Source organism: Capra hircus (genome assembly GCF_001704415.2).
Source record: "Capra hircus breed San Clemente chromosome X unlocalized genomic scaffold, ASM170441v1, whole genome shotgun sequence".
NCBI lineage: Eukaryota > Metazoa > Chordata > Mammalia > Artiodactyla > Bovidae > Capra > Capra hircus.
The window spans coordinates 39335508-39343686 of NW_017189516.1; the positions used below are offsets into that span (position 1 = coordinate 39335508).

The 8179-nt window shown below is 38.8% G+C and overlaps 1 non-coding gene across 1 annotated transcript; it reads left to right on the forward strand.

Annotated features, from left to right (window-relative positions):
• The first annotated feature begins 1792 nt into the window (after positions 1 to 1792).
• On the forward strand, positions 1793 to 1865 carry TRNAA-CGC. The gene has a single exon. It is a non-coding gene; the product is annotated as a tRNA-Ala (tRNA).
• Positions 1866 to 8179: the final 6314 nt, after the last annotated feature.

Consider the following 8179-nt stretch of genomic DNA (forward strand, 5'->3'; position numbering starts at 1 on the left):
TTAAAGACAATGAATTGATTTCTACTAAACATGAATGGAATTTCAACTCCAACACTTTGGCCACCTCATGCGAAGAGTTGACTCATTGGAAAAGACCCTGATGCTGGGAGGGATTGAGGGCAGGAGGAGAAGGGGACGACCGAGGATGAGATGGCTGGATGGCATCACTGACTCGATGGACATGAGTTTGAGTGAACTCCGGGAGTTGGTAATGGACAGGGAGGCCTGGCGTGCTTCAATTCATGAGGTCGCAAAGAGTTGGACACAAGTGAGCGACTGAACTGAAACATGAATGGGGAGTGACTTGTAGGTTTAATGTTTATCTTGAGTTGTTTTTCATTAGCCTTTAACACCTCATCCTTAGGAATTAAACAGCAAGGGAAAGAGTTACAAAGAATAATATTTGTTGTGACTGGTACCTATAAATTGCTTAAACAAAGCTAACCCTTGAATCTATAATCTAATACACACATTGCTTGAATTTTACTCTATGGGTACAGGAACCAAAGGAAGGCTTGATGTGGCCAGTAGGAGACAGAGATGGAAAATTTCCACCCCAGAAGACTTTCCACTAAGGGAGGAAATCTGGAGACAAAAGGGTTCAACGGCACTATTTTCACTTCCCTGTTGCTTTGTGAAATAATGTTATTTGGACTGAAGTTTTAGTTTCTTCTCCATAGGCTTCATATGTCCCTGGCTGCCTTTGTAAACATGAGTCAGTATAATGACATGATAAAAATAGAATCAAGGGGGGAAATAAAACTAAGAAGAATTCCAAAGAGAATGTCAGTTTTTTTAAGTTTAGAACTTCTCTGAGGCACTAGAAACTTCTACATGGCTTCAGAGTGGATAGTCACTCTTCCTTCAGAAATCTACCCAAATTACATAGTTTGGTGGGATTAGAGCTCATAAAGATGATGCAGACTTAATTTTTCTAGGCTCTAGGACCTTTGAGCCAGGATCTAAGAGCTGACAAGACAGCTCTCACGAAGGACTTCTATGAACTTCTAATAACTTCTTGGTGACAGAAATTAAAATTTTGATTAGAAATCTGGGTGTAGAGCAATATTGCTTGCAGATTTCCCTGGTGGTCCAATAGTTACGACTCCACACTTTCAATGTAGGGGGCACGGATTCAACCCCTGGTTTGGAAACTAAGATCCCATATGCTGTGCAACACAGCCAAAAAAAAAAAACTAAAAATAAAATAAATTGTTTGGGACCTTTGCTTTCCTGGGGGACCTGCCTGCAATGCAGGAGACACAAGTTTGATCCCTAGGTCAGAAAGATCCCCTGGAGAAGGAAATGGCAATCTACTTTCACTCTAGTATTCTTGCCTAGAAAGTTCCATGGACAGAGGAGCCTGTTGGGCTACAGTCCATGGGGTTGCAAAGAGTCAGACACAACTGAGCGACTAATACTTTCACTTTGCCTTCCAGAGCCACCGTTCTAAATCAGTCAGGCTGGGGGAGAAAGATACATTTGGGGAGCTCAAAATCCCTTGGATTTGAAGTTTTATTATGCTCATTCTTTGTATTATAGTTCAGATTATCTAAAAATGCAGAGATAAGGATGCTAAGGAAAATGAAATCCATACCTTATCCAACCCCCCCCCACCACAAGTTTTAACCTATTGATTTAATATAACCTTTTCATCTAATTCAGTCCTAGGCATGAATAAGAAAGAATACTAAGACTCAACTTTGCCTTTTCCTTTCTTCTTTTAAAAATCTGAAAGGCAGACAAAAAAGATAGAGCTGGGTTTAGGGTAAAACTAATGCATGATGGGAACTCCCTGGTGGTCCAGTGGCTAAGACTCTACACTCGCAATGCAGGGGGCCCAGGTTTGATCCCTGGTCAGGGAACTAGATCCCACAGGCCACAACTGAAAAAAAAAAATCAGGAGTTCTTCAACTAAACATCCTGCATGCCACAACGAAAAACTGAAGATCTTGCGTGCCGCTGTTAAGAACCATTGTAGTCAAATAAAAAAAACAAACAAACAAAACTAATGCAAGGAAATTGAGACTCTCCACGAATCTGGTTGAGTCTTTGGCCTCCTCATCTGAACAGAAATAAATTGTTACAGAACTAAAGCAGAGTTCAGGCAAATGCTCATTGGTGTGATCTTCAAAGAAGAGGTAAACAAACAACATTAGTCAAATGGAAATTCTCAGTTGCTCAACTCAGGAACAGATTTTTTCTCTTCAACGCCAACTTATGGTAGAGGAAGTGAAGCTTTATTTTGACTTGAGGAGGAAGTATCTCTGTGTCCCGAGACTTGGACATCAGACTAGGGGGAGAGGGATGAGGTTGACAGAGAAAAATATAAAAACTAGGAAAGAGAGGCAGAAGTGTGTGTGTTGTTGTTGTTGTTGTTTAGTCGGTAAGTCATGTCCAACTTACTGCAACCCCATGGGCTGTAGCCCACCAGGCTCCTCTGTCCATGGAACTTTCCAGGCAGGAATACTGGAGCTGGTTGCCATTTCCTTCTCCAGGGGATCTTCCTGACCCAGGGACTGAACCTGAATCTCCTGCGGCTCTTGCATTGGCAGGCGGATTCTTTACTCTCTAAGCCACCAGGGAAGCCCTCAGAAGTATGTAAAGATGGGCAAAAAGAAGCAAGAACTTGTAGCAAAACTCTGTCAAAAGTATTTCCAAGGAAAATTTACTGTAGAGTTAATGATACAGATTTCAACTTTGGTGTTAGAGATTTTTGCTAAATCTTTAAGGCAGAGAATGTCAAGTGATAGCAAAGACTGACAGAAAACAGAAGCCAAAATAGTTCATGGTAAGAGCCAGTGAGGATGGGCTATTCCACACATGATACTCGGCCTTAAAATAAAACATATGGCATTAAGTTCAATTTGCCCCTTTAACTTACATCATATTTCAATATTGAATAATTTTTCAACTGGAAAAATTACAAAATGCTTCAGAAACTTTACAAATGCAGTAATCATATGATTTGACGCCAAAATGAAAATCTCTCTGAGGTGGAAAATGGGAGTTATTCAAGAGCAAACAGCATCCATTACAATCAATTATATTCTACATAACAAAATCTCTAGTGCGCAACAAGCCATTACAGCTTCATAGGAATTCAGAATGTTGTACTTAATAAAGCAATTATAATCTGTCATTTCGTCCTCAAGATAAGCAGTACTGTCCTGGAGCTTACCTTATGGATTTCTTTGGTATAAATTAGACCCACTGAAGTATAGTGAGAAATTTTTAAATGTCATATTAATTCTACTCTATGGAATATGCAACATGTTCCTAAACTCTCATACGTTCATGTGAATTCTTATAGAATATCAATTAAAATTAATTCGCAGCAGCAATGTACTAAAACTTTATATATAATGCTGTAATTGCATCTGCAGGAAAGAGTGATTATAAAAGTGCCCAAGATAACGTGTGAAAAGTGAATGTGGAAAGCTAGAATCACGTTTTTAGAGATGTTACAAGTTATACGTTATTACGAAAAAGTTGACCTTTATACCATTATGTACTATCAGAAGGGTGCCAGGGCTTTTGTTTTGCTCAGTTTTTCTGGAAGCACAGATCAAATTCAGTTTTAAATTGCTCTGGTCTATTGAATCAACTTAACAGGCTCTGCTGACTAATTGTAGAGATCAGGAATAAGACTGAATTAGAAAGGACTTTGAGGGCTTCCTGGTGGCTCAGTGCTAAAGCACTGAGTGCTAAAGTAGGAGACACAGGTTCTAACCCTGGTCCATTCCGGGAGATCCCGCATGCCACAGGGCAACTAAGTCCATGTGCTGCCACTGTTGAGCCTGTGCTCTAGAGTCCAGGAGCTGCAGCTGCTGAAGCCTGCACACCTAGAGTCTGTTTTCCACAACAAGAGAAGCCACCACAATGAGCATCCGACATAGCACATCTAAAGAGTAGCCCCCACTCGCCACAACCAGAGAAAAAGCCTGCTCAGCAATGAAGACCCAGCACAGAGAAAAATATAAACAAATAGAAATGACTTTGAGGTACTGCACTTGGGCAATGCTATAAAGGTAAGTAAGGATATGAATTTTGGGGTCAAAAGATGAAAGGTTTGGGGACTTCCTTGGTGATCCAGTAGTTAATCTTACAGTGCAGGGGGTGCAGGTATGATCCCTGCTCAGGGAACTAAGATCCCACATACCTCATAGCAAAACCAAACCAAACCAAAGCACAAAATAGAAGCCACTTGTAACAAATTCAACAAAAACTTTAAAAAAATGGTACACATCAAAAAAAATGATGAAAGATTTGGCCTTATTTATGTGAGGCAGTCAGAGATGCAAAGTGAAAATCTGGGGGTCATGAGAGAAAGACATTGGGATGGAGATACAGATTCCCAAGTCATCCAAAGATAATAGAAAGTTTGGCAAGTTATGAGTTTATCAAGATAAGACACTGTGGCGGTGGGGGGGTGGGGGTGGGGAAAGCAAGAATTTCAGTTCTAGGAAATAGATGGTTGATAGGAAACCAAAGAGCTTCGAAAGGAGAAAGTGAAGAGATAGAATAATTAGCAGTGTGCAATGAGACCACATCCACTGGGTGGTAGAAGGGAAACCTCCCTAAAAGAGAGGTGGCATCAATAAAGAACTGAGTAAATATATTAGTATTGGAACAGATATGTGTTGGAAGTCAGTGGAGCTACTAAAATGGATGAGGTCAACCTGCATGACACTGAAAAGTTTGCACATAAAAGACAAGGGACAAAAGAGCATACATAGCATCCTACTATTTGCATACAAAAGAGGACAGATGTAATCATTGAATTGATACATGAGAAACTGAAGATCACAGTTGCTACTCAGGAGCTGGAGATCAGATTAAGAGAGAGGTTGATCTTCACTGTATACATTTTTGTGTCCTTTATAATTTCTGTCATGCAGATGAATTTTTATTTTTTATTTCTTTTTTCAGATGAATTTTTAAAAAACAAACTATTAAAACAGAGGTAAGTGAATCACATTGGATACTGTAGAATATCAAAGAGGCTTAGGCTGAAATAATGGTCATTAGACTTGATGACTCAGGGGCCTTGGGAACTCTGAGAAAGTAGGTTCAGTCTGGTCATTTGACACTAAAAGAGAAAACTGTATTGTAAATGGCTGGAGAGCACACTTCAGGAAGACAAAGAATTTAAACTGAAAGAGTTGAAGTTTGATGGAATAAATTTGGGAACTGATCAGTTGTGTGTATGTGCATATATACATACACATATATATTTGATGTCCACATACATACTATTCTCTAGTTATGGGAAAGGCAATAATGGCTCTTATCTGGAACTGGCAATTAGCAAGTAAAACATGACAGAAAGACTAAATGTTAAGGAAGAAAAGTGCTGGGAAGAGCACTTAGAAGTGAGTAGAGAGTGGACAGGGGAAATCATGAGCATTGGGGGTGAGGTAAGTATGGATGATATCATAATGGAAATAGCTTTGAGGAAGTTTTGACACCAGGAGAAGCAACTGAATAACAGCAATAATATCCATTTAGAGGCATACGCTGTACAACAGATGTATAGAAAATTGTATAAGAAGATTTCAGCTACAAAGGATGTAACTCTGCTACATTAAAGTCAGCAAACAGAAAGCAGTTCCAAGCCAAATTCATAAGCTCAAGTCTTATCAGAAGAGCAAACTTGACATAGTGCCAACTTTTTGATTACAGAAAATATTTGCTGAAAAGGATGATAAAATGAGTAATTTAAGAGACAAAATCAAGAGTGAATATAATAAAAATTTGGCAGCTTGTATTTGAATAAAACAATAAATCTGACTTAACCCAACCAAGAGCAGATAGAATCCCCCCAAAGAGTAGTAATGGCATGGCACTGCAGGTGACCTCATAGGGATCCCATCAGAAAGTGTTTCTGGAGGTAGGTCAGACCCATTCTAGGATATTCATAGTATATCTGGTTGTGGTTGAACCTACACTAGAATAAAATGAAACAGTATTTGGCCCTGAAGTTGCTATGACCTTTTACAGCTAAGTTTTTAATTTTTTTTTTTTTTTAGAATATAGTTACTTTACAGTGTTCTGTTAGTTTCTACCGTACAACAAAATGAGTCAGCCATACATATACATACATCCCCTCTCTTTTGGACTTCCTTCCACTCAGGTCACCATACTGAATTGACTATAGTTTCCTGTGCTATACAGGAGGTTCTCATTAGTTATCTATTTTATACAAAGTATCAATGGTATATATGTGTCAAACCCAATCTCCCAATTCCACCCACCACCTCCTCCAGCTAAATGCTTTACAGGCTTCAAAAGCCTGGAGATATCCTTGCTGCTGCTGCTAAGTCGCTTCAGTCGTGTCCGACTCTGTGCCACCCCACAGACGGCAGCTCACCAGGCTCCCCCGTCCCTGGGATTCTCCAGGCAAGAACACTGGAGTGGGTTGCCATTTCCTTCTCCAATGCATGACATCCTTAGGCCTGATTTTACAGGATTACACTGCAAATGAACCTGCCCCTGGAGGAATGAGTCTGGTCCTTCCAGTGGTAGCAGGTCAAGTCAAATTTGGGACTAATAGAGAAACTGTGTTATGGCGCATACATGGAGATTATCTTTTCAAATGGATCTAAGTAATGATCCATGAAATAATGTAGCAAATTTAAAAAGACTCTAACAGAAATAAAATGACAGTATACTTTTTAAAGGTATAACTTTTCAAGATAAGTCATAGGTCAAAGGTGAATAAAATAAGCCCATTAAGTGGTATTCCCATTTCTGCAGCCATGAAATTAAAAGATCCTTGCTTGAATAAAGACCTGAACAAAGAGGCAATGAGAAAAAAAAAAAAAAGACACTTGCTCCTTGGAAGAAAAGTTATGACCAACCTAGACAGCATATTAAAAAGCAGAGACATTACTTTGCCAGCAAAGGTCCATCTAGTCAAAGCTATGGTTTTTCCAGTAGTCATGTATGGATGTGAGATTTGGACTATAAAGAAAGCTGAGTGCTGAAGAACTGATGCTTTTGAACTGCGGTGTGGGAGAAGACTTTTGAGAGTTCCTTGGACAGCAAGGAGATCCAACCAGTCGATCCTAAAGGAAATCAGTCCTGAATGTTCATTGGAAGGACTGATGCTGAAGCTGAAACTCCAATACTTTGGCCACCTGATGCGAAGAACTGACTCACTGGAAAAGACCCAGTGAGAAAATGCTGGGAAAGATTGAAGGCAGGAGAAGCGGATGACAGAGGATGAGATGGTTGGATGGCATCACCGAATCAATGGACATGAGTTTGAGCAGTAAAATGAAATGTGACTTAAAATATTATTTTTTAAAATGGAAAAGTTATACATATACACAGTAGAAACTTCAAAAAGATATAGTGTAGAAAATTAAGACTCATTTCCAAACGGCAATTGGTTGTTTCTAGTTTCTTGTATATCCCTATAGAAATAGTCTATGCTTTAAAAATACAAATTACAGCATATTATGTCTTCCATGCTTTTTTGAAACAATGTATCTTGGAGATTTTTTCCTATTATTAGACATAAAATTACCTCACTAATTTTCTACAGTAGGGATATACTCCCAGGTATTTGGACAATATCGTATTTATGAGTATTTTTTCTTGGTTGTTTCTTAATGTTGCCACAAATATCTTTTAACATATCTTTGTGTAGAGGTGGAAATATAATTTATGGATAAATTTTGGAAATGGTATTGTTGGGCCAAAGGGTATGAATATTTAAAGTTTTGTAAAATAACAGATACTGGAAAATTGCCTTTTGAAAATGTTTATAATCTCACCAATAGTGTATGAGAGTGCCTCCTTCCCCACAACCTTGCTCACTCAGGGTACTATTGAATTTTTAAACCTTCGTTAATTTGAGAGAGAAAACTTTTCATTTGCATTTTTAAAATTATGAGTCCAACTGAGCAATAACACCTCTCAAAAACTAAAGGTTAATGATGAAATGGAATTTGCAAAATCATCTTTGACTTGGCTCTCTTTTGGGAGAGGGGTCCCAGGGAATTTGTTAGAGGAATATATTTATGTTTAAGGGTTCTTACATAACATGTAGCAATAAACTACTTTAACAAGAGGCAGTTTCATAGATAGGTTTCATTTTTCAAAAAGGGGAAGAAACACTATTCTGTGGCTTGATGTGGGTTTGTCAGTTATTGCCTCCCCCCTTCTTGGG